General features: G+C 44.0%; 1 long non-coding RNA gene across 2 annotated transcripts in view; it reads left to right on the top strand.

Annotated features, from left to right (window-relative positions):
- The first annotated feature begins 4,369 nt into the window (after positions 1 to 4,369).
- Positions 4,370 to 27,917, top strand: part of LOC140456966 (uncharacterized) — a 37,059-nt gene continuing 13,511 nt past the window's right edge. Inside the window, exons 1-5 of one of the 2 annotated variants that reach the window (XR_011953285.1) lie at positions 4,370 to 4,443; positions 6,301 to 6,407; positions 12,801 to 12,907; positions 15,337 to 15,436; positions 18,916 to 19,020. This is a non-coding gene — a long non-coding RNA (uncharacterized lncRNA). The remainder of the gene's footprint in view (positions 4,444 to 6,300; positions 6,408 to 12,800; positions 12,908 to 15,336; positions 15,437 to 18,915; positions 19,021 to 27,917) is intronic. The other variant, XR_011953284.1, reaches the window with a different exon arrangement.

Here is a 27,917-nt window from a genome sequence, read left to right on the forward strand (position 1 = left end):
TATGCATTATTTTTGAACTCTGTAAAAGCATCCAAAGTGAACACAAAAAGCCCAGCTCCAGTCATGATGTTTGAGTCTGGATGACTCAGTCAGACTGGCTAATGAGGTGGAGTAACGCATTATAATATCTGGCAGTTTCTCTGCAGTTTCGGCTGGCGTTGGGCTGCTCTCATTCCTTCTGTGATGAAACAAACAAAGAAATGACAGTCAATCCTCCCCACTAAGTGTCTAAATTCAATTGCACCGCAACCAAAGCAATTTATTTTAATTCAAAAATGTTTCAGTGAAAGACATTTCAACAAGCTCACCACCTCCTGTCTCAGTTTAATGGGAAATGGGATCAATTCTGTAGCGCCTACTGTCCCAGTGGAAAAGGCCACTGGTTTAAGCCCCTGAACAGGTTATCAGCTGATCTCAGTTTTCAATCTTGTTATTTGACAGATTGCAACATGTTTTGCACAAGGGGGCATGCAGACAGGACAAACTTCAATTACATTCAACACAAGAAAAGACAATTCCATTTAAATGAGGAAGATTAAATGAGATCAGGCCTCAGGTGAGTATACAAAACAGTCAAGTTTGGAATTCCCAGAGACCATCAAGATTGTCCATTCAATGACTGAAGTTTGTCTCAGTATTGCTTTCCCAATCAACCTATTTCAATGCATTATGACACCTCTGGAGCAGGTGGGACAGTTCCAGGCCTTCTGGCTCAAAGTTGGAGACACAACCACAGCATCACAAGAGCACTGTGTTTTAGGCTGAGTAACTGGTGGGTTAATTTGCCCAATTATCTTACTAATCCAGAAGCTACTGTTACCACACTAATGCTGGGAAATAAGCAAGGTATTAAATGGGAGCAAAGATGTTACAACAGTCTCTCTGACAAGGGACAAAATATCTTCCATCTGTTGCTTTGTTCATCCTTCGATAGTTTGAAATTTTTAAACTTTCTAGTCTACCATCATCTTTGCAGTTTTGTACATCTTTTCGTTCAATTTGATGTCACTCATAATTCCCTCAGCTATGCACCGCTGTTCATCGTGCATTTCTTTTACAAGTTAATATATATTGTTGAGAATTATAAAATAACTGAATATATTCTTCTGCTTTAATATTCTAACTAACGTCCCATTCCAGTTTAGCGAACTACTACCTTATCCCCTTGTGATTGCCTTGAAGTTTAGATACTCGTTGAAGAACCAAATTCCTCACCCTAAAGCTAGATTCTATCATGCTGCATTGCATCTTACCAAAAGGGTCTTTTACATTGAGCTCATTAATCAATCATATTATCAGGTCTAAAATAGCTGTTCCATGATTGGTTCCAGAGCATCTGTTGTGAAATTGCACAGAGCAGTCTACCTCAAACTGCTTCAGAAGGTAATGTAAGCTGAGTGCACAATATTATTTTAACTAACAGAGAACCCTCTGAATACCAGGATTCTGTTAGATCCCCAAAATCCCTACATTGTGGAAACAGGCCCTTCAGCCCAACAAATCCACACCAACCCTCCAAAGAGTATCCCAACCAAATCTAGTCCTCAATGTATACCACTGATTAATGCACCGAAACTGTGCATCGCTGGACACTATGGGAAACTTAGCATGACCGATTCACCTAACCTGCAGTTCTTTGGATTGTGGGTTTGCAGCTCTGGTTCGCAGTTGCTTCATGAAGTCTGAATGTTGTTGCCTCTATTAGTCCAACAGCACTGTCACTGACACAGGAGATGTTCCCCCAGATCGGTTTGTGGCAGTCAGAGATCCTGCTACAACCTGCGCACATGCCAACCCAGTCATCTCAATCAGAAAGAATTAGTCCAGCACAGATTAGAAGACAACTTGGATCACATTGTGCTTTTGAAATCAGGGGCCCCTATTCAACCCATCACAACCGTGCCACCTTTTTAAAATAGCTATTTGGCTAGATCCCTGCTCTCACATTAATGCAAATAATTTCTTTTTGCAAGTAATCATATTAATTTTGGAAATTAACAGTGAATCAGCTGCCACCTCCTTTGCAGATGATCTCAGCTCTTCTTTGAAACAGCAAAACCCAATGAGAACATGAAGGCATCCAATGTTTAAAAAAAATCACATGCTCAGTCACTGTAATATGATGAGTTTTGTTTTACATAATTCTTAGCAAAAGTTAAATTGAAGCATAAAGGAGAACTCGAAGAGAAAGTTGAACCACCCGTGGGTAACAAAGGCAGTCAAGAGCAGTAACCACAAGGAAAAGAATGACATAGCCGCGGATGTCCGCGGATGTCCGCGGATTGACAAGAAACAAAAATGAATGGCAAGAGTTGTACAGGTATATAAAAATTGAGTATCTAAAGTCAGCATCGAACCCTTGGAGGTTCTGACTGTGGAATTGATAATGGGTACAGGGAATCAGCAGATAATTTAAACCTATATTTTACATTGATCTTCATGAAGGAGGATACCGTTATCATCCTTAAGGTAGCAAATTAGCAAGTTAATCATGGGTAGAAAAATATTATATCAGTCTTTGTCACAAGGGACAAAGTATTGACCAACTAATAGGACTAAAGATAGACAGGACCTAATGGGCTGGATCAAACACTTTTGAGGCAACTGACTGCAGAGATATTCAAGGCATCGATTGGAATATTCCAGAATCAGGGGATACAGGAAGAATCCAGTGGATTAATGCACCTGTTCAAGAAGGGAAGGGAGACAGAAATCAGGAAACTATAGACTAGTTAGTTTAATATCTGTTTTTGTAATACGGCAGAGTCGAATATTAAAGTAAGAAATAGCAGGGTATTTAGAAAAGCTTATCATTAAACATGGTAGACTGGGTTTTGTGAAAGAGACACTATGAAAAATTTGCAACAGTTCATTGAGGAGATAACAAGCAGGGCTGATAAAGGGCAATTCAATGATGTTCTGTATTTGGATTTTAAAATGCAAATGATAAGGTGCTACAGAAAAGTTAATTGCATAACAAAGGAGCTCACTGTGTCAGGGGTAACGTATTTGCATGGAGTGAGGATTGGTTAACCACACTGGCTGTTGCTGAGACCTCACTTGGAGTACTGTATACAATGTTAGCTCCCATATTTAATAAGGGATAAACCAGTATTGGAGACCATTCAAAAAAAGATTCAGCTAGCTGCTTCAAGGATGAAAAGGTTGACCTATCAAGAATAGCTAAAAAGGTTAGGTCATTATTCAATAGAATCTCGACAAACAGATTACATACAGTGTGGAAACAGTCGCTTTGGCCCAACAAGTCCACAACAATCTGACGAAGCACAACCCACCCAGACCCATTCCCCTACATTTACCCCTTCACCTAACACTACATGCCAATTCACCTAACCTGCACTTTTTTTTGGATTGTGGGAGGATAACGGAGCACCCGGAGGAAAGCCATGCAGACAACGTGCAAACTCCACACAGAGAGTCACCTGAGGCAGGAATTAAACCCAGGTCTTTGGCACTGTAAGACATCAGTGCTAACCACATAATATAAGGGGTGATCTTATGGAAACAAGATTCTGAGGAGCTTGACAGGGTAGATGTTGACTCGATCTTCTAGCACCAATGAAGTCTCAAACCAGGGGACATTACATAAGGGAACATTCATTTTGTAAAAAATGTGAAGAATTTTTTTTCTCTCAGTGAATGGCTACAATTTTCTAGCCCAAACAATTGTGAAAGTTAAATGTGGTAGGGGAATGTATCTGGTTCGGTTACTCTTCAGAGGGTTAGTGTGGGTTGTTGGGCTGAAGGGCCTGTTTCCACACAGTAGGGAATTTATGTTTCTGTCTCAAATTATTCTAAAAGAGGGCAGATAGATTTTTGAAATATTGAGCAGTTGAGGGCTATGTGGATCAAGCATAAAAGAGGTGTTGAGGTCTGGGTTGGCCCAGCGATGATCTGATAGAATGGGGGAACAAGCTGAAGGGAATGAATGCCCTACTCCGGATCCGATTCCTTGATGCTCCATTTCATGCTTTTTTTATCTCAAAAAAAAGAGTGTGATACAATGTGCTGAAGATTTCAGATGCTGTGAAAATGGTGTGTTTATGTACTGGTTCATCAATCACAGCTATGCAGTCATGAGTAGGAAGGCAATTCCCTCCATGAATAAAGGAAATCTACTGCAGAGCTCACACAAAGGGATCCTTCCCCTCAGTAAACTCTCCCATCACATTACCCAACATATCAGCAAACGCAGGACGCACTGCGCATGCTCTAGCCAACAAAGGGACCCCGGATGAGTGATGTCAGCACCGGACCAATGAAAGGACGGTGGGCGGATCTGGAGGACCTGGCGGGAGGTTGGTCCTCCAACCAATCAAAGTGAACTAGGGGCAGAACTAGACTAAACCACGTGATCACCCTCGCGCGCAGCGGATTGTCTCTGAAATGAATTCTCAGGAGGTTATGGAGCGAAAGGATACGGTAAGGAAAGATATAAATAGACAGAGGGAAACCTGGAGATAACCTGTGTTGCTATGAGGGGAGAGGTTTTACAAACATGTTGTGCACATCGGAAACCACAAATTTGAACGTCCCAGTCCCGTGTTTGTAGTAAACGGGGAATTGCTTCAGTATGGCTGCAGGCCTGAGTGAGCGCCGCCATCTTTATTCGGGACATTGATTCATGGGACACGTGCCCGGCCGCCATCTTTGTAGGGGGCAAGGTGCAGCCAGGCGCATGTGCAGCCTTTCTCTGGAACAGAGTCATTGGGCAGGATTTACACAGAGCACATTCAAACTCAGAGAAATGGATGTTTATTTCTGGAGTTGTTTCGTCATTCATTTAAATGACTTGCTATCGTAACTGAATTTGCAGGTCATTCAAAATTGGAGGTATTGTGCATAGTGAAGAAGGTTACCTCAGGTTACAGTGAGATATTGATCAGATACGGATTAATTTAGATAAATGTGAGGTGCTGCATTTTGGAAAAGCAAGTCAAGGCAGGACTGAAACACTAGGGGAAAGTGAAGACTGCAGATGCTGGAGATCAGAGCTGAAAAATGTGTTGCTGGAAAATCACAGCAGGTCAAGCAGCATCCAAAGATCAGGAGAATCGACATTTCGGGCATGAGCCCTTCTTCAGAATTCCTGAAGAAGGGCTCATGCCAACAATGTCGATTATCCCGATCTTTGGATTGTGTCTGACCTGCTGTGCTTTTTCAGCAACACGTTTTTCAGCCCAGGACTTATACACTGAATGGCAAGGCCCTGGAGACGCTTGCGGAACAAAGAGACCTTGGACTGCAAGTTCATAGTCCTTGCAAGTCAAGTTGCAGGTAGATAGGATGATGAAGAAGGTGTTCAGTGTATTTTCCTTTATTGGCTAGAGCATTGAGTATAGGATGTGGGAGGTCATGTTGCTGTACAGGACATTCGTTAGGCCACTTTTGGAATAGTGTGTGCAATTCTGGCCTGCCTCCTTTCAGAAAGGTGCTGTGAAACTTGAAAGGTTTCAAAAAAGACTTTCAAGGATGTTATTAGGGATGGAGGATTTGAGCTACAGGATGAGGCATAAAAGGCTGGGGCTGTTTTCCCTGGAGTGCCATAGGCTGAGTGGTGATGTTATGGAGGTTTATGCAATCATGAGAAGCATGAACAGGGTAAATGAACAAGGTGTTTTCCCTGGAGTGGTGGTGTCCAGAAGTAGAGGAGATTGCTTTAGGGTGAACGGGGCAAAAATTCAAAGGGGGCTAAAGGGCAACTCTTTCATGCAGTGGGTGCAATGAGCTGCCAGAGGAAGTGATGGAGGCTAGTACAATTAAAACTTGTTGAAGGCATCTAAATAGACACATGATATGATTGGGAAGCGTTTACAGGGATATGGACCAAGTGCTGGCAAATGGGAATAGATTAGGTTTGGATACCTGGTTGCCATTGATGACTTAAACCGAAGGGTCTGTGTCGGTGCTATACATCTCGATGACTGTGGGATCATAACAGCTTATCCAGCTCTGCTTCATCTCTGGGCTCCCTTGTGACCACTTTGTCAATATCTAACTTGCTCAGTATCAAACAATGGGTGTATTTTTGGTCTGTTTAGTATTTTACGATTACTTTTACAGACATTTTTGTAAGTTAAGTTTTCTCTGCCGCCCAGCTCCTGAGCATGTGCTGCTTATTAGTTTTTTTCTGGAAAATCTTTGACAGTCAAGAATTCATTTTTCCAATAAGCAAGTGTATTTTCCTTCCATTTCTGACGATCACATTCTGCACCATTTTCATTCCCTGTAATCTGTTTTGCATTCCCTGAAACTTCAACTGTGTTTCTCCTTCCACAGATACCAGTGATTAATGCCAAAGCCCTGTTGCCTGTGGAGAGGGTGATGTTTGACTTTCTTGTACAGCGGCAGTTTGTGTGGTGAAGGTGCTCCCACAATGTGGTTAGGTAAGAGACATTACAGAGTATTCATTACAGCAATAGTGATGATTTGAAGGTAATGTCCAAATCAAGAACAGTTTGTAGGTTTATTATCATGCTTATAATTTCACAAAAATATTATTGGGAACTTTAGACATTAGGTCAGAGACTGATGATATTAGGTCAGGTGACCAAAAGCATTGCCAAATAAGCAGGCTTTCAGGAATGTCTTAAAGGAGGAAAGCAGACCTGTGAGGTTTTGGCTGCGAATTTCAGAAAATGTTGCTTTGACAACTGTAAAAGCAGCCACACAGGTGAAGTAATGAATTAACAGATTATTGGGAATCTCGAACAGAATGGGTTGTCGAGGTCTTCAAGGATGTGTGATGCGGTGTGATCCCTCATTGAGGGATGTGGGCCGGATGCTGGCAGGTGAGACTAGATTGGGTTGGAATATCTGGTCGGCATGGACGGGTTGGATTGAAGGGTCTGTTTCCATGCTGTACATCTCTGTGGATGTATGTTGTTGATTATGGAATAGGAGCCTTTTGATGGATCAACAAGTTTTGGTACGAGGGAGTACTTGGGCAGCAGAGATTTAGTTTTTCTTAAGATTACAGGGAGATTGAATGTGGGAAGCTGGCCAGGGGTATGTTTGGATACTGAAGTCTGGAGATAACACAAGGTAGATGAGAGTATATGAGCTGAGACCAGGATAGACACAGCTAGAAATAGTAGTTTTGGAGTGGGACTGAGTTATCACACTCACCTCACCTCTGGGATTCAGCTGGTTGTCAGCTTGTGAATCAGGGCGGTAACAAAATCGGGAGCTGGGTGGTCCTGGTGGAGCCTAAAATGAGTGTCGCTGAGCTGACTGTTGCTGAGCAGCTGCTGCTTGGTAGCCCTGTTGATGACATCTTCCATCACTTTACTGCTGATCGAGTGTGGACTGATAGAGGGAAATTGCCTGGGTTGGGTTGCCCTGTGTTTTTGTGTTGAACATTCCAGGGCAATGTTCCACATTATGGGGAGATGCCAGTGATAGCGTGGTACTTGTCTTGGTGGGTGGCAAGTTCTGGAGCACAAACCATCAGTATTATTGCCAGAATATTGGCAGGGCCTGTAGCCTTTGCACTACTTAACCATTTCTTGATGTTATTCAAACTGAATCAAACTGGCTTAAAACTCACATCTGTGATGTTGGAAACCACTGGAGAAGGCTGAGATGGATCATCCCATTTTGCACTTCTGGCTGAAGATTGCTGCAAATGCTGTTGTCTTATCTGGTGCGTGGGTGTGTGAGACCCCTCCATCAGTAAAGGTGGGGATATCTGTGATGCTTCCTCCAGTGAGTTGTTTAAATGTCTATCACCATTCACAACTGGGTGTGGCAGAACTCCGATCTGATCTATTGGTTGTGGGATCGTTCAGCTCTGTTGCTTGCTGCTGATGCTGTTTGTCATGAAATAGCTTCAGGAAATGGTTTAAGTAGAATCCAAAGAGATTAAACAAATATATCACAGACAAAAGATGAACTGGACCAGAGAATAGGACCCCTTAAAGATTAACGAGGCTATCTATGGAACCACAGGGGGTGGGAAAGATATGCAAATATTTCACGTCCTTTTTACTGGAGAAAGGAATGGAAGCTCGAGAGTTTGGAGAAATAAACAGAGAGAACTTGAAAAGTATCCATGTTCGAGTGGAGGTGTTGCTGGATGTCTTGAATCGCATCAAGGTGGATAAAGCCCTGGCAGCTGATCAGATGTATCCTGGAACTTTCTGGAAATCTAGGGAAGTGATTGTTGGGCCTCTCCTGAGGTATTTGTATCATTGATAGCGACAGGTGAGGTGCCATTATTTTTAAAAGGTGGTAAGGAGAGGCCATGGAACAAGAGAATAGTGAGCCTGAAGTCAGTGGCAGGCAAGTTGTTGGAAGGGATTCCGAGGGACAGGATATCCATCTGTTTGGAAAAGTAAGGAATAATCATTGACTGTTGTCAATGTGGAGCTGAAAATGTGTTGCTGGAAAAGCGCAGCAGGTCAGGCAGCATCCAAGGAACAGGAGAATCGACATTTCGGGCATCAGCCCTTCTCGAAACGTCCATTCTCCTGTTCCTTGGATGCTGCCTGACTGGCTGCGCTTTTCTAGCAACACATTTTCAGCTCTGATCTCCAGCACCTGCAGTCCTCACTTTCTCCTGTTGTCAATGTGGCTTTGTACGTGCACAATCGTGTCTCACTAACTTGTCTGAATGTTTTGACGTGACAAAGAAAATTGACTAAACCAGGCTGTGAACATTGTTTATATGGACGTTCAACAAGGTTCCACAAAGCAGATTGGTTAGCAAGGTTACATAACATGGAATGAAGGGAGAACAAGCCATTTGGGTACAAAACTGACTTGATGGTAGGAGACAGAGGGTGATGATGGAGGTTTGCTTTGTGGACTGGAGGACTGTGAGCAACAGTGTGCTACAAGGATCGATTATTGGGTCCTCAAATAAATGACTTGGATGTCAATATGAGGTATGATTAGTAGCTTTACACAAGACACCAATATTGGAGGTGTAGTGGAAAGCGAAGAAGGTTAGTTCAGAATACAACAGGATCTTGATCAGATGGGCCAGTGGAGCAAGGAATGGCAGATAGAGTTCAATTTAGATAAATGTTAGCTGTTGGATTTTGGAAAGGCAAGTCAGGGCAGGACTTATACACTTACTGGTAAGGTCCTGGGGAGTGTTGCTGAACAAAGAGACCTTGGAGTGCAGGTTCATAGTTCCTTGAAAGTAGAGACACATGTAGGTAAGGGAGTGAATGCAGCGTTTGTTATGCTCTCTGTCATGTTGTGGCTGTACAGGACATTGATTAAGGCTCTTCTGGAATTCTGTTTTCAGTTCCAATCTCCCTGTTCCAGGAATGATATTGTGAAACTTGAAACATTTCAGAAAATGTTTGCAAGGACTTTGCCAGAGTTGGACAGTTTGAGGGCAGTGCATGTTTGGAGTGAGCTGCCAAGGGAAGGGGTGGAGGCTAGTACAATTACAACATTTACAATTACAACGTGAAAAGGTTCGGACAAGATTTATAAAAACGTTGCCAGGATTGGAGGATTTGGGCTACAGGGAGAGGCTGAATAGGCTGGGGTTAATTTCGCTGGAGAGTCCAAGACTGGGAGGTGACTTCATGGAGATTTATAAAATCACGAGGGGTGTGGATAAGGTGAGCAGCCGGGGTTCTTTTTCCTGAGGTTAGGTGGGTCCAAAACTGGAGCACATGGTTGAGAGGGCAAAGATTTAAAAGGAATCTAAGGGCAACGTTTTCAAGCTGAGTGTGGTGTATGTATGGAATGAGCTGCCAGATCAAGTAGTGGAGGCTGATAAAATAACAACATTTAAAAGGCATCCGATTGGGTACGTCAACAGTAAGGGTTTTGATGGATACAGGCCAATAGCTGGCAAATGGGACTCCAGTAGTTTAGGATTCCTAGTTGGCATGGACGAATTGGACCGAAGTTCTGTTTCTGTGCTGCACATGTCTAAGATGTTAATAAACTAAGATGCGTTCCCCTTTTGTGGAGAGCAAGCTGCAGCACAGATAATTGTCCTTGGAGCTGAGAAGGTGAAGCAGTGATTTTGACCTGGTGCAGATTTGGTTCCAAGGTCTTGAATTTGCGGAGAGAGAGGAATTGTTAACACTGTCACAACTTTTAGTAACTACTTTCAAGTAATTGCCAAATAATGCAAAGTAAAATGTGAACATTATTGTATTCAGTAAGTTCTGAGCATCTGGAACAGTCTGAACGACACAGATTCAGCAGGTATTCTGAAAGAGACTTGGAATTTTAATTTTTAAGGAAAGATTTGGGGGGCTGTGGGCAAATAGGAGGGGAATTGGGACAGATTTGCAGCATCTCCAGAGGGAGAGAGTACAGCCCCAATTGGGCTGAATAGCCCCCAGGCCCTGTGCTCTGTGATACTGCCCCATTCACTGTGAATGATGAAGCTCATCCCAGGGCAGAGAGAGGGATGAGCCCTCCACTCTAATCACAATGGGGCCCGGCTGATTGACGGCAGCTCCAAACCAATGGGAGGAGAGTCTGTGTGGTCCTGTAGCCAATTGGAGTGAATGAGGGGTGTGGCCAGCAAGATGACACATGTCCATGAGCTGTGCAGGTGCAGTGTCACTGGGTGGGGTTGGGAGAGACAGCAGAGACTGGGACAGAGGCTGTGGGACCTGAATTACAAACTCCCGGTAAATTAAAACCAAAAGAACTGCGGAAGATGTAAATCAGAAACAACAACCAGGAGGTTCTGGAAAAGCTCAGCAGGTCTGGCAGTATCTGTGATGAGAAATCAGAGTTAAAGTTTCAGACCCAGTGTCCCTTCCTCAGAACTGATACTGAGAGAAAAAATGTTGGTTTATATGCAGAGGGAAGGGTTTAGGGGAGGATGTAAGGAGTAAAGGATAGGTGGGAATAGAGCGAGAAGATGGGTTGGATAAAGGAGTGGACAACGATCTGACTGGGCGAGGGCGACTAGCTGTTAATGGAGACTGTTAGTGGCTAACCATAGTGTGTAATGGCAGGCTGCGAGAACAAGGACTGGTGTGTGGGGTAGGGGGTTAGGACATGAGGTTGCTAAACTATGGTTAGCCACTAACTGTCTCCGTTGTAAGCTGTTCTCCACAGACATCACTCCATGATTGGAGCTGCAGAGGACACAGCTGCAGATGGGCGGCACGTTGGCATAGTGGTTAGCACTGCCGCCTCTCAGTGCCAGAGACCCGGGTTCTATTCCCGACTCAGGCAACTGTCTGTGTGGAGTTTGCACATTCTCCCAGTGTCTGCGTGGGTTTCCTCCAGGTGCTCCGGTTTCCTCCCACAGTCCAAACATGTACAGTTTAGGTGAATTGGCCATGCAAAATTACCCGTAGTGTTAGATGTAGGGGAATGAGTCTGGGTGGGTTGCTCTTTAGACGGTTTGTCTGATCTAAAAACCTCTTCAATATCCTTCCCAACCCCCTCTGTACTCCTCAAAGATTGTTCTCTTTAATCAATATTTCCAGCATTCGTGAAGCACTTTAGGAGAATTGTCAGTGTGAAAGACTCCATACAATGGAGGTCGTTGTTGTTAATGTCTGACATTAGGAGAAACAGGAATGAACACTCTCTCTTATACCTGATGAACAGCAGCAAAAGCAGGAAGCACTGAGCATGCTCCAGCCCACAAAGGGCCTCTGGTGATTGATCTCAGTGCAAGACCAATAAGAGGATGGGGACGGGGCTGGAAGACAAGGTAGTGCCGGTTGGTCTGTGTGAATGAGGGGTGTGGCTACACTCAACCACGTGATAAGCTTCTGGATAAGTGGTGCTGGAAGAGCACAGCAGTTCAGGCAGCATCCAAGGAGCAGCGAAATCGACGTTTCGGGCAAAAGCCCTTCATCAGGAATAAAGTGATACCACGTGATAAGCTTCACTGGCAGCACTGTGATGTTGTGATCAAGGCATTGGAAATGTGTGAAGGTGCAGGGCATGGTGAAGGAAAGACATATTGACCAGGAAGAGAAGGAAATTTTAATGGAACGGGCTGAGACGTTTTACAGAACTTAGTGCACATCGGAAAACATAAATTTGAAAATCCCAGGCCCGTGTTTGTGGCAAATGGCAAAATGCTTCAAATGGTGAAAGGCGTGAGTGATCGCCGCCATCTTTATTGGGGGCAGTGGTCCATGGGACACGTGTGTGTCTGCCAACTTTGAGAGGGGCAAGCTGTAGGGGGACGCATGCGCAGCCTTCCTTGGCAGGGAGTGATAAGGTAGGATTTACATGTGTCAGAGTCAGGATGTTTTCAATATGATGCTAGAAAAGCACAGCAGGTCAGGCAGCAGCTGATCGGTGGGAAGGATGATGGAAACATAGGACAGGTCAAAAGGGCAGTGCCGAGTTGGAAGGCTGGATCTGGGATAAGGTGGGGGGAGTGGAAATGAGGAAACTGGTGAAATCCACATTGATCCCATGTGGTTGGAGGATCTGAACACAGATGATGAGGCGTTCTTCGTCCAGGCATCAGATGCCTGGGATTTGGCGGTGGAGATGGCCCAGGACCTGCATATCTTTGGTGGAGCGGGAAGGGGAGTTAATGTCTTTGGACACAGAGTGTTTGGATTGTTCAGTGTTTTTCTGTTACTTTCACAGACCTTTTGGAAGTTAATTTTCCTCTGCTGCCCAACCCCTGACAATGTGCTGCTCTCTAAACGGACTAAATTTTCCACAGTATCTTTGCCAGTGAATAATTCTTTTTTTCAACAAAAGAGTACATTTTCCTTCCATTTCTGACCATCAAATTCTGCAACATTTTCATTTCCTGTAATGCATTTAGCATTCCCTGAAATATCAACTATGTGTTTCTCCCTCCACAGACACCACTGATTAATGCCAAAGCCCCATTGCCTGTGGAGAGGGTGATGTTTGACTTCCTTGTACAGCTGCAGTTCGTGTGATGAAGGTTCTCCCACAATGTTCTTGGGTAAGAGATGTTACAGATTATTCACTCAGCAACAGTGAAGAGTTGACAATGTGTGTGCAAATCAACAACAGTTTGTATTTTTATCATTTTTATAATTTCATAGAAATTGAGACTTTCTGACATAAGGCCACAGATGGGGATATTAAGTCAGGTGATCAAAAGTATTGCCAAATAAACAGGTTTTCAGGAATACCTTAAAGGAGGAAAGCAGGTCTGAGAGTGTCGGGGTACGAATTCCAGACTCTGTTCCCTTGACCGTGTCGAAACAGCCAGACTGGTGAAGCAATGAATAAATGCATCTTTGGGAGTCTGAAAGAAAATGAGTTGTCAAGGTCTCACAGGTTGTGTGATGCAGGGAGACAGGGATGTTCACAGCCAGGAATTACATCAAGGGTGAGAATTTTAAATTGTTGCTTGTTAATAGGAGCCTTTTGATGAATGAACAAGTTTTGGTACAAGTGAGCACTTGGGCAGTAGGGTTTTAGATACTCTTGAGATTACATGGAAGTTGAATGTGGGAGGCTGGCCAGGAGTGTGTTTGGATAATGAAGTCTGGAGATAACACAAGGATGGACGAGTGTTTCAGTAAATGAGCTGAGACTAGGGTGGAGTTGGGTGATGTCACTGATGTAGAAATAGTGCTTTTGGAGTTGGGCTGCTCCTCCTCCTCATCACTCCCCCTCCCCAATTCACAGATATTGTTCCTTGTTCTACCTGTCTGTCTTTTCTGGTTATGTCCTTCTCTCCAATTCTGCTAAGAACTAATATTTGACCTCACGGTTGTTGGAAAATCCTGCTCCATCTCCACTCTCCCTTTCTGAATTCCTCATATGTAGTGTCCATCCAGGATCTATCTTTGTCCCCTCCTGTATCTCACCTACATACTGCCAGGAGGTGACATCGTATTGGTTTCCCATGTACACTGACAATGCCCAGCTCTCTCTCCCTATCATCCCTCTCCATTGCTCCACTGTTACTCATTCATCAAACTGCTTACCACACGATTGGCTGCAATTTCCTCCAATGAAACACTGCAATGGTTAAACCCATTGCCTTCAGTTGCTATTACAAATTCCTTTCCCTTACTGCTGAGCCCCTCCCTCTCACTGGGAAATGCCTGAGGCAGAACTACACTCTTCACAATATTGCTCTCATATTCTGACCCCAATTCTGATCAGACATCTACACAATCGCAAACACCAGGAACTCCAATCTCTAAAATGTTGCTTTTCTCCACCTCACCCCAGCTCCATTGCTATTGAAACCCCTTACCCATGTCTGTGTCGCATTTAAGTTGACAAATCTAAAACCGAACCCTTGATTCTGCATCTGACCCAGAGACTGGTTCCAGGTTCCCTCATGATGGGACACATCCTCTCAGTATTTACCCTGTCATACCCATTAATAAGCCTATATGTTTCAATAAGATTCCCTCTCATTCTCCCCCAAATCCAGTGAGTCGAGTCCCAACTTCTTCAGCCTTTTCTTAAAAGAGAGTCCCTGCAAACCAGGGATCATCCCAGTCAATCTTCTCTAAATGCCTCCGATGATGTGATGCATTTCCTTAAATAAAGGGACCAAAACGTGTCTCATTACTCCATATGTGGTCTCACTCGCACTTTATAAAGTTGCTCTCAGGTATATACTCCCAACTCTTATACTGCAAATCCCTTCAAACAAGGAACAACGTTTCATCTCCCTTCCTGATGACCTGTTGTAACTGTGTGCTGGCTTTCTGTGTTTCCTGCACAATTACTTCCTGGTCTCTTTTGTGTTGCAGCTTTCTACAGTTTCCACCATTTAAGTCGTCCTCTGTTTTTTATTACCTCCTCCAAAATGAACAACTTCACATTATCCCAAGTTATGCTCCATTTGCCAACTTGGTGTCCACTTCTCCAACGAATCCCTCTCTGTAAACAGTTTATAATCCTTTTGGAAGTTTACTGTTCTGCATTTTCTCAGAGATTCCCCCCTCATTTTTCTAAACATTTCCAGGGAGCACCGGACAGTGGGAAACATGCTGAGTCGCTGTCTTTTCAAAGACACTCTATGGGATGACTGGGAGGATCTTGCTGCCCATTGGTCAGAATGGAGACAACTTGCCCATCGAGCTGCATGAGCCTTTCACTCCCCATGTCTTATTGATGAGGCACAGCGGCAGCACGGAAGGAAAGAAAAGGAAGGAAATCCTACTCTTCGCATCTTACTGACCCTTGGAACATTCTGTCCCATGTGTCAAAGATCTGCCCTGTTCAGTCACATGAAGTCCCAAGGTGGAAACTCATAGAAACCCACACAGATTTCCCCCTGAACTGACTGCTGGTCTCCACAAGGGGTAATGTGTACAGTCATCCTGGACCAAGAGGAGGGGATGGTGTGAGTTTCTCACCTGACCTGACAGTGACAGATTTTATAAACTTGTATTACAGGATACTACAGGTGGATATTCAGATGGGAATCTCAGTAATTGTAACGCCAAACTCTGATTGAATTACTCCATTCATCAGGACCTGGATATTTGCACTGTGTGTGAGTATTTTGTTCCAGCTCAATTCCATTTTCTGCATAAAAATTCTCCTTTGAATCAAACCATCCTGTCAATCGATCTCCCCGAAATCTTCAATATGTGTCCAGTAATCCTTTTATGATGAGTTAACGAGTGTAAGGCTTAACATCCTGATGTATATGTTTTGTAAGCACTTGTCTCTTAGCTCCCCTCAATTTCCTTTGCTACAAGGAGAACAATCTCAGTTTCCCAAACCCCTGATTCCCCAATGTCTGTTTGTTGTCTATAAGGCACACATCAGGATTGTGTTGAAACAGTGTCCACTTCCTTGCATCAGTGCAGCCCCCAACAGCGAACATCCTCCAGGACAAAGCACTGTGCCTGAGTGGTGTCCCATCCACCACCTTCAGCATTCCTTCTCTCCACCCCCGATGCACAGTGGCATCACTGTGTAAAAGGTGAAGTTAGCATTGTCATACCAGACCATAGGGCTCCTCTCTTATTAGGGAGAGATGTCTGGTGGTGGTTTAACCTGAAGGTTACCACAGCCCAGGCAAGGGGAGAGGTTGAGAATGAGAGTCCATCTATTATAGATGGATATTCTTGATATGTATTAACAACACCCATGTCCCTGCAACTAAAATCCCCCATTCCTTGAACCATCCTGGTAACTCTCCTGTGCCCCCTCTCAGGGACCCTGCCATCCTTCCTAATGTGTGGGCAATCTCTGGTTTGCACAGACCCAGCTGCTCTGTGTTCCTGTGGGTGATGTCATCATCGAGCACCAGTTGCACTAAACCTCACTGTCTGAGAGGGTGGGAGACACAAATCCCCAAAACATTTGAGATGTATTTAGTGTGCACTTGCTATGCCATGATAGATGACACTTTTCCACAAGTACTGGAAAATAGATGAGGATAGTTCGGTGGTAGTTTTCTTTCTCACAGACTCGGTGGGCCACCAGAGCCTTTTTCTGTTCTGTTTACCGCTGAGATGTTTATTATAGGAATATGACAGGCTCCATTGGACATCAGGTCAGAAAAGGTGATACTAGAATAGATGACACGTGATTGGTCGATTTTCTTGGGAGGAAAGTGAGATGCAGAGGTTTAAGAGGAAATTCAGAAGCTCAGCGCAGGAGTTGTAAAGGGCCATTATCAAGTGAGAAATAAACATTGGGCATCCTGAAAGCTGGAAATAACGAAAGGCAGATATAGCAGAGCTTTGAGAGACTGGAGGGGATTAGACATGGGGAGGATAATGAAGCTGGAGGAAATGCAAGTTGGAAAGGATTGTGAGGATGGAGGATGTTACAGAGATAGAGATATTTGTGATAGACGTTTTTGCATTTTGAGGCTGGAGTGGAATTATAGAGATGAGAAAGCTTTGTAAGGCTGGATGAGGTGGCACTGATAGGGAGAGTTCCAATCAAAGAGGAATTTAACGAGTCATAAAGTTATACAGCATCGGCACAGACCCTGTGGTCCAACCAGTCCGTGTCGACCATAAATTCGAACTGAACCAATCGCATCTGCCTCCACTTGGTCCAAGTCCATCCTAGCATTCCCTATTGATATACGGGTCCAAATGGTTTTTTCCTATTAGAATCCCATTACCCTACCCTTTTGCTCTACATTTACCCCGACTAATTCACTCAACCCAATCATTCCTGAACACTATGGGCAATTGAGCACGGCCAATTCACCTACCCTGTACATCTGTGGATTGTGGGAGGAAACGGGAGCACCTGGAGGAACCCACGCTGTCATGGGGAAGAAATTGCAAACTTCACATGGACAGTCACCCAATACAGGAATTGAGCCTGTGTCCCTAGCGCTGAGAGGTATCAGTGCTAACCGTTGAGCCACTGTGCCACCCTGAAATTGTAATTGCATTCACAGCTAACACGTCCTCTGCAAGTTTATTCCACATGTGAACCACACACTGTGCAAAAACAAAAAATAAAATCCGGAACTTCTTTTTAAAGCCTTACTTTTTAACATGAGAAAAGGATGTCCCCAATCTTGAATCGCGCCCCCTCCTGGAAAGGGCACCTGCTGTTCACATTACTGAAACTCTTCAGGATTTTATAAACCTCTAATAAGGTCACCCCTCAGCTTCCTGTGCTCCAGTGAAAAAGGACCCAGCCTGTCCAGACTCTGCTTACAATTCAAACCATCGATTCCCATCACCATCCTGGTAAATCTCTTCTGAACCTGCTCCGATTTAATAATATCCTTCCTATAACAGCACAACCAGAACTGGGCACAGTATTCCAGAAGAGGCCTCCCCAACATCATGTGCAACCTCAACATAGCGTCCCAACTCCTATATTCAAAGATCTGAGCAATGAAGGCAAATGTGCTGAAGCCCTTCTGAACCACCCTGTCTGCATGTGACACATAGTTCAAAGACCTGAACCCCTCGGTCTCTTTGTTCCATATCACTATCCAACGCCCAACTTTTAATCAGTGTAAGTCCAGCCTTCGTTTGTTTTACCAAGATGTAATATTTTGCATTTATTCCAATCCAAAAATCACAAATATCCTTCGAGTATAAAGGCAAGAGGAGTATACTTCAGAATAAAATCAGTAAGGCAAAAAGGGGACAGGAGACCGCTTTGGCGAATAGGGAAAGGGTTTTTAGAAATACATTAAGAGCAAATGGGTCACTAGAGAGAGAATAGGCCACCTCAAAGATCAGCAAGGCAGCCTATGTGTGAAGACACAGGAGATGGGGTTGTTGGGGGGGATACTAAACAAGGGGCATCAGTGTTTAATGTGGAGAAGGACAGATTTGTGGGGGTTGTCAAGATTAGAGATCGTGAGGGTGATGAGACAGGAGGAGATTGGAGGATGTTACAGAGATTGAGATGTTTGTGATACCAGAGATAGTGATGGTTCTGAGGCGAGAGAGGATTTCTAGAGATAAGGAAGAGTTTAGTCTGGATGAGGTGACAGTGATGTGGGGAGTTGTGAGCATGGAGGAATTCACAGAGATAGCGAGAGTTAGAGTCATAATGTGATACAGCACAGTAACACACCCTGTGGTTAAACTAGTCCGTGTCGACCATAATTCCCAACTAATCTAATCACCCCTCCCTCCGCTTAGTTCACATTCATCCAAATATTTCCTATTTATGGACTTGTCTAAATGTCTTTTAAACATTGTAATTGTATTCACAGCTGCCTCTTTTTCTGGGAGTTCACTTCACACATGTAAAGGTAAAAATAAATTCCCAATTTATTTTTTAAATCTTTCTCATCTATTTTCAAATTGTATGCACCCAGGTCTTGAATTCCCACCCCCGGCCATTCACCTTGTCTACACGCTTCATGGTTTTATAAACCTCTAAGGTCATTCCTCAACCTCTTACGCTCGAGTGAAAAAGCATCCCAGCCTATCCAGCTTCTCCTTGTGCCACAATCCCTCCATTCATGGCAACATCCCAGTTAGTCTCTTCCGAATCCGCTCCAATTTAATAATATCCTTCCTATAACAGCACAACCAGAACTGGACACAGTATTCCAGAAGAGGCCTCCCCAACATACTGTACAGCCTCAACCTAAATTCCCAACTTCGGTACTCAGAGGTCTGAGCAATGAAGGTAAGTGTGCTAACCACCTTCTTAACCACCTGTCGACATGTGACACAGACTAAGAAGACCTGAACCCCTCGGTCTCTTTGTTCCATATCACTACTCAAAGCCTTAATTTTAATTAGTGTAAGTCCTGCCCTCGTTTGTTTTATCAAGATGCAATATTTTGCATCAGTATTTACTGTGGAGAAGGACAGGGGAAATGTAAAATGTGGGGAAATAAATGGTGACATCTTGAAAAATGTCCATACTACAGAGTACTGGATATCTGGAAACGCATAAACCGTGGATCAATCCCCAGGCTTTGATCAGGTGTTCCAAAAAATTCTGTAGGAAGCGAGGGAAGTGATTTCTGGACCTCTTGCTGAGACTTTTGTATTACTGATAGTCACAGCTGAGGTGCCAGAAGACTGCGAGTTGGTTAATATGGTGCTACTATTTAACGAAGGCGGTTTGGACAAGCCCGGGAACTACAGGCGCTGTGCGAGACTAGGTGTTGGAGGGAGCCCTGAGCGACAGGATTTGCGTGCATTTGGAAAAGCTCGGACTGATCAGGGATAGTCAGCATAACTTTCTGCATGGGAAATCGTGTCACCTACTTGATCTGGTTTTTAAGAAGTAACAAAGAGGATTGATGAGAGCAGAGCAGTCGATGTTATCTATATGGACTTCAGTAAGGCGTTTGACAAGGTTCCCCATGGGAGACTGGTTAGCAAGGTTAGATCTCACGGAAGTAGCCATTTGGATATAGAACTGGCTCAAAGGCAGAAGACAGAGGGTGGTGGTGATGGATGATTATTTTTCAGACTGGAGGCCTGTGACTAGTGGAATGCCAGAAGGATCGGTGCTGGGTCCACTACTTCTCATCATTTTATATAAATGAATTGGATGTGAACACGGGAGGTATAGTTAGTACGTTTGTAGATGGCACCAAAATTGGAGGTGTCGTGGACAGTGAAGAAGGTTACCTCAGATTTCAATGGGATTTTGATCAGATGGGCAAATGGGCTGAGAAGTGGCAGATGGAGTTCAATTCAGATAAGTGCGAGGTGCTGCATTTTGGAAAAGCAAAGCTTAGCAGGACTGATACACATCATGGTCAGGTCCTGGGGAGTGTTGCTGAACAAAGAGACCTTGCTGTGCAGGTTCATAGCTCCTTGAAAGGAGAGGCGCAGGTAGATAGGATAGTGAAGGTGTTTGTTATGATTTCCTTTATTGGTCAGAGTACTGAGTAAGAGAGTTGGGAGGTCATGTTACGGCTGTTCAGGACATTGGTTTGGCCACTCTTGCAATATTGTGCGCAGTTCTGTTCTCCGCCTATCAGAAGGATGTTGTGTAACTTGAAAGGTTCAGAAAAGATTTATAAGGATGTTGCAGGGTTGGAGGGTTTGAGATCTAGGGAGCGGCTGTATAGGCTGGGGCTGTTTTCCCTGGAGCGTCAGAGGCTGAGGAGTGATTTCAGAGGTTTATCAAATCATGAGCATGGATTGGCTAGACAAGGTATTTTCACTGGAGTGAGGGAGTCTAGAACTAGAGGGCGTAGATTTAGCGTGAGAAGGAAAAGATATAAAAGGGACCTAAGGGGCAACTATTTCACGCGATGGTGGTGCGTTTATGGAATGAGCTGCCAGAGGGAGTTGTGAAGGCTGATTCAATTGCAACATTTATTCGGCATCTGGATGGGTATATGAATAGCAAGGGTTTAGAGGGATATCGACCAAGTGCTGGCAAATGGAACGAGATTAGGTTCAGATATCTGGTCGGCATGGACGAGTTTGACTGAAAGGTCTGTTTCCATGCTGTATGTCTGTGACTCTCAGCCAGGGATCAGATCAGTGGGTTTCAGTCGCTTAAAAGGTAAATCCTACTCTGTTGTACCTTTTAAAATCCGCAACATTCAGTAGGGTGAATGTTTACTAGTCTAAATGCCTCTGTTATGATCTTTTGGTTGAATGTTTTAAATATAAATTACAGGTTCTAATGTATTCGAGAGTAGTCTTTTGTAAAGCTGTAAGACTCAGCCTTTTTTCTGGGTCTACAGATTAAGGTGCAGAGATGGCCATTCGTACTTCCTGGAGGAGAGTAGGGAGAGTTTGAATGATCCTGATGATAGCCTGCAGGAAGTGATGCAAATCCTCTTGGATCACATGGATCAGATGGAGCGGTGCTTAATGGTAATGAAGAATTTACAAGAGTCAGGATGTGTGATAGGTAGCAGTTTCAGATCGAAAAACTGCAGATACAGTCAGGTAGATGGGTTACCTCTCGGAAAGGTAGGAGAGGGAGATAGGTAGAACTGGAGTCTCCTGTGGCTATCCCCATCTGAAACAAGTATACTATTTTGGATAATGTAGGTGGTCATAGACTCTCAGGGGAATGTTGCATTGACAGCCAAGTTACTGCTACTGAGACTGGCTCTACTATAATGAGAGGTATATCAGATTCCAAACGCTCAATGATGATAAGGGACTCTCTAGTCGGACACAGACTGCTGTTTCTGCAGCTGACAGCGAGACGTCAGAATGGGGTGGTACCTCCCTGGTACCAGGATCCAGGATGTTTCGGATAGGTAGCGGAATATTCTCAAAAGGAAGAATGACCATTGGGAGGTCATTGTACATTGGTACCAATGACTTAGGAAGGGGAAAAGATGAAGTCCTGATGACAGAATATAGCAAATTAGCCTGGAATATAAAACAGTAGGTCCTCGGTCATAATATCTGCATTACTCCTGGTGCTACATGCTAGTGAGAGTAGGAATAGCAGGATGGAGGAGATGAATGATTGGCTAAGGAGCTGGTGTAGGGCAGAAGGATTCACATCTTTTGATCATTGTAATCTCCTCTGGAGTAGAGTTGACCTGCATAAGAAGGATGGATTGTACCTGAATTGGAAAGTGTCTAACATCCAGGCAGGGAGATTTGCTAGTGTTACTCTGGAGGCATTGATCCAGTGAGGGTGTGGAGATAAACCCAAAGAGATAGTGAGGTAAGAGGTATGTCTGAGGCTGGTACAGTTCAGAAGTCAAACAGTTAAGGAAGGCAAGGTCAAGGCACAGAACCAGGTAGAACTGACAAGTTACACTGTATTTACTTCAATGCAAGAGGCCTGACAGGGAAGGCAGATGGGCTCGGTATAGTTTTGAACATGGGACTATGATATCATGAGTATTACAGAAACGTTGCTCAGGGATGAGTAGGACTGGCAGCTTAATGTTCCAGGGTATTGATGCAAGAGGAAGGATAGAAAGGGGGACATGAGAGGAGGCAGAGTAGCCTTTTTGTTGAGGGGTAGCATTACAGTTGTGCTTAGGGAGGATATTCCTAGGAGTACGTCCAGTGAAGTTATTTTGGTGGAACTGGGAAATAAGAAAGGGATGATCACCTTGGCGTTATTATCTGCATGGGTTTCGTCTGTTTGCTCTGGTTTCCTTCCACTATCTAAAGATATACAGGTTGTGTGGATATTCCAGGCTGAATTGCCCATATTGTTCAGGGATGTGCATGCTAGGTGGATTAGCCAAAGGAAATGCAGCATTACAGTGGTAAGTTTGGAGTCTCTGAGGTTCAGTGTGGTTGTGATGGGCTGAATGGCCTACTTCCGCGCTGTCAGGATTCTCTGATAATTCTACAACTTTTAAAATAGTTACAGAAAATAATAGACCAGATCGAAACGGTGTTCGAAATTGGACAAAGGCGAATTTTGACAGTACAAGGCGAGAACCTTCAATATTCCTTTGCTATTCCCAGGGAAAGGGATGGCTGGAAAGTGGGAACATAAGAACATAAGGAAGAGGAGCAGGAGTAGGCCACATGGCCCCTCAAGCCTGCTCTGCCATTCAATAAGATCAGGCCTGATCTTTTCATGGCCTCAGCTCCACTTTCCTGTTCTCTCACCATAACCCTTAATTCCTTTTCTGTTCACAAATCTACATTTTGACCTAACGATAGTCAAGTCGATAACGTCAACTGCTGCACTCAGCAGCAAATTCCACAGATTCACAGATTTAGCTGAAGAAGTCCATCCTGAACTCAGTCCTAAATCTGATACCCCCTAATTTTGATGCTCTGCTCCCTAGTTTGACCCACCCCCAGTGGAAATCACCTCCCTGCTTCTATTTTATCTACTCCGTTCATAACTTTAATTTTTTTTCCTATCCAACCTCCCATACTTCGGAATTCCAATGAGCATACTACCACTTTCCTCAATCTCTCCGCATACACCAACCCTCTGAAATCCTGACTGAAACCAGTGACCCTTCTCTGTACTCCCTCCAGTGCCAGTACATCCTTGCTAATGTACGCGGACCAAACCTGCACACAGTACTCCAGGTGTGGCCTCCCCAGCACCCTGTACAGCTGCAGCATAACCATCCCTCTAGCAATGAAGGGCAATATTCCCTTCACTGCCTTAATTACCTGCTGCACCTGCCAACCAACTTCCTGTGATTCATGCACAAGGAAACCCAGCTCCCTCTGCACAGCAGCCTGCTGCAAGTTTTCACCATTTCATCATCAGTTTGCTGTTCGTCTGACCAAAATGGATGACTTCACATTTCCCAACCTTGTCCTCCATCTGCCAGATCCTTACCCACTTACTTAACTTTTCTGCATCCCTGTGCAGACTTACAGTGGCCTCTGCAGACATTGCTCTACCACTCATCTTAGTGAAATCTATCCTTCATGAATCGATGCTGTGTCTGCTCAATGAGATAATTTCTATCCACACAGCTCACTATTTCTTCCTTAAGAGATCAGGCATTTTCCCCAACAAAGAAGTTATGCTAACAGGTCCATTTTAAAATATTCGCATCACATTTGCAGTTTGCCAATCTGTCAGAACTGTCCCAGAGACCAGCAAATTTTAGTTAATTATCATGAGTGCATTTGCTATTTACCCTCTGCCATCTGTTAACGTCCCCTGGGATGCATTCCAACACGGCCAGACGACCCATCTACCTTTAGGCTGTTATCATTCCCAACACTACCTCTTTACTGAGAATGATTGCTTCTTTGTCCTCATCTGCCATTGCGTCCATAGGCCTGCGACAACGAGAGTACACAGATAGTATGACCCTGTTAAGGCCTTGACAGGTAGTGTAGGGAATGCTGCCTGTCGAGAGAAATTGAGGGTCTCGTCAAGAAAATGAAAGAGGGATATGGCAGGTGCAGACATCTGTGTTTGTGTGAATTCCTGGAGGAGTATAGGGGTAGTAGGAGTATACTCGAGGGAAAACAGGAGAGCAAAAACGGGACATGAGAGAGCTTTGGGAAATAGGTTCCCGGAGATTCCAGAAATACACTAAGGATAAATGAGTAACCAGGCAGAGAATAGGGACCCTCAAAGATCAAGGAAAAGCACCTGTTTGTCCTAGATAAGTATATACCTGTTAGGCAGGGAGGAACCTGTCGAGTGCGGGAGCTGTGGTTACAAAGGAAATGGAACCTCTTCAAAAGGAAAAAGGCGGCTTATGTTAGAATGAGATATGAAGGCTCAGTTAGGACGCTTGAGGGTTACAAGGTAGCCAGGAAAGTCCTAAAGAAAGAGCTCAGAAGTGCCAGGAGGAGACATGAGAAATTGTTGGCGGATAGAATCAGGGTTAAACCCTAAGGCTTTCTATAGGTATTTAAGGAATAAAAGAATGACGAATAAGATTAGGGCCAATCAAGGATAGTAGTGGGAAGATGTGTGTGGAGTCAGAAGAGATAGGGGAAGCACGAAATGAATATTTTTCAACATTATTCACTTCAGAAAACGACAATGTTGTCGAGATTACTGAGATACAGGCTACTAGACTAGGTGGGATTGAGGTTCATAAGGAAGAGGTATTAGAAATCTTGCAGAGTGTGAAAATAGATAAAACCCATCCGGCCCAGTGAAATTATCCTAGGATCCTCTGGGAAGCCAAGGAGGAGATTGCCGAGCCTTTGGCCTTGATCTTTAAATCGTCATTGTCTATAGGAATAGTGCCAGAAGACTGGAGGATAGCACATGTGGTTCCCCTGTTCAAGAAGGGGAGTAGAGACAACCCTGGTAATTATAGACCAGTGAGCCTTACTTCAGTTGTTGGTAAAGTGTTGGAAAAGGTTATAAGAGATAGGATCCAGAAAAGAATAATTTGATTAGGGATAGTCAACACGGTTTTGTGAAGGGTAGGTCGTGCCTCACAAACCTTATTGAGTTCTTTGAGAATATGACCAAGCAGGTAGATGAGAGTAAACCGGTTGATGTGGTGTATATGGATTTCAGCAAGGCGTTCGATAAGGTTCCCCACAGTAGACTATTGTACAAAATGCGGAAGGATGGGATTGTGGGAGGTAAAGCAGTTTAGATCAGTAATTGGCTTGCTGGAAGCAGACAGTGGTGATTGATCAGAAATGTTCATCCTGGAGTCCAGTTACCAGTAGTGTACTGCAAGGGTCAGTGTTGGGTCCACTGCTGTTCGTCATTTTCATAAATGACCTGGATGAGGGCGTAGAAGGGTGGGTTAGTAAATTTGCAGACAACACTAAGGTCGGTGGAGTTGTGGATAGTGATGAAAGATGTTGTACATTACAGAGAGACTTAGATAAACTGCAGAACTGGGCTGAGAGGTGGCAAATGGAGTTTACTGCGGACAGGTGTGAGGTGATTCACTTTGGTTGGAGTAACTCGAATGCAAAGTACTGGGCTAATGGTATGATTCTTGGTAGTGTAGATGAGCAGAGAGATCTCAGTGTCCAGGTACACAGATCCTTGAAAGTTGCCACCCAGGTTGACGGGGTTGTTTAGAAGGCATACAGTGTTTTAGCTTTTATTAATAGAGGGATCGAGTTCCGGAACCATGAGGTTATGCTACAGCTGTACAAAACTCTAGTGAGGCTGCACTTGGAGTATTGTGTACGGGTCTGTTCCCCACATTATAAGGAGGATGTGGAAGCTTTGAAAGGGTGCAGAGGAGATTTACTAGGATGTTGCCTGGTATGGAGGGAAGGTCTTACAAGGAAAAGCTGAGGGACTTGAGGCTGTTTTCGTTAGGGAGAAGGTTGAGAGGTGACTTAATAGAGACATACAAGATCATCAGAGGGTTAGATAGGGTGGACAGGGAGAGCCTTTTTCCAAGAATGGTGATGGCGAGCACGAGGGGGCACAGCTTTAAATTGAGGGGTGATAGATATAGGACAGATGTCAGAGGTAATTTCTTTACTCAGCGTAGTAAGGGTATGGAATGCTGTGCATGCAACGGTAGTAGATTCACCAACTTCAAGTACATTTAAGTCGTTATTGGACAAGCAAATGGACGTACATGGAATAGTGTAGGTTAAATGGGCTTCAGATTGGTATGACAGGTCGGCGTAACATCGAGGGCCGAAGGGCCTGTACTGTGCTTTAATGTTCTATGTTCTATGAGCAATATGCTGTAAGGATCGTTGCTGGGTCCACTGCTTTTCATCATTTATGTAAATGTTTTCTATGTGAATAGAGGAGGTATGGTCAATGACTTTACATAGATACCAAAATTGGAGGTGCAGTGGACAGGGAAGAAGAAGGTTACCTCAAATTACAATGGGACTTCAAACGAATGGGCTGAGGAGTGGCAGATGTAGTTTAATTCAGAAAAATGTGAGGTGCTCCATTGTGGAAAATCAAATCAGGGCAGGACTTATACACTTCATGGGAAGGTCCAGGGGAGCGTTGCTGAACAAAAAGATCTTGGAGTGCAGGTTCATAGTTCCTTGAAAGTGGAATCATAGATAGGCAGGGTAGTGAAGAAGGTGTTTGGTATCCTTGCCTTTACTGGTTAGTGGATTGAGTACAGGGGTTGTGACTGCCTTTTGTGGCTGTTCAGCACATTGATTCAGCCACTTCTGAAATTCTGCTTTCAGTCCTGGTTTCCCCGCTATCGGAATGATATTGTGAAACTTGAAAGGGTTCAGAAAAGATGTACAAAGATGTTACTAGGGTTGAGGGTTTCAGCTATATAGGGATAGGCTGGGGCTGTTTTCCCTGGAGCATTGGATGCTGAGAGGTGACGTCAGTGGTTGATACAATTGTGAGGGACATGGATAGGGTGAACAACCAGGGTCTTATTCCCAGGTTAGGTGAGTCCGCATCTATGGGGCACCGGCTTAAGGAGTGAGGAAAACAATTTATAAGGGATCTGAGGGGCATTGTTTTCAAGCTGAACGTGGTATGTGTATGGAATGAGCTGCCAGAGAAAGTGTGGTGGCTGGTACAATTGCAACATTTAAAAGGCATCTGATTGGGTAAGTGATTAGGAAAGGTTTAGAATGTTATGGGCCAAGTGCTGTCAAATGGTACGAGATTAATTTAGAATATCTAGTCGGCATGGACAAGTTGGACCGAATGATTGGTTTCTGTGCTGTTCATCTTGATAACACTGCAACATTAAAATTAAGATAAGTTTCTCTGTGTGGTGAGTTAGCAGGTCAGATAATTCTTCTTGGAGCTCAGAAGGTTAAGCAGTGATTTCAACCAGGAGCAGATTTCTTTCCAGGATATTTAATTTAGAGAGAAAGATGGAGAAATTATTAATGTCACAATTTTTAGTAACTACTTTCAAGTAATTGGCAAATAATGCAGGTTAAAAATGTGAACATTATTATATTCCGTAAGTTCTAAGCATCTGAATCAGTTTGAACGACAGCTGGATGCAGATTCAGTAATTATTGTCAAAACAAATTTGCAATTTAGCTTCTTTTAAGGAAGGATTTGGAGGATTACAGGCAAATGGGAGGTGAGTTGGGACAGACTGGCACCATCTCCAGAGGGAGAGTATATAGCCTCAATGGGCTGAATAGCCCCCAGTCCCTCTACTCTGTGATACTGCCCCCTTTCACTGAATGTTGAAGGTCATGCCAGTGCAGAGCCAGAGATGTACAGCATGAAAACAACCCCTTTGGTCA

The sequence above is a fragment of the Chiloscyllium punctatum genome, chromosome 31 (genome assembly GCF_047496795.1).
Source record: "Chiloscyllium punctatum isolate Juve2018m chromosome 31, sChiPun1.3, whole genome shotgun sequence".
Lineage (NCBI taxonomy): Eukaryota > Metazoa > Chordata > Chondrichthyes > Orectolobiformes > Hemiscylliidae > Chiloscyllium > Chiloscyllium punctatum.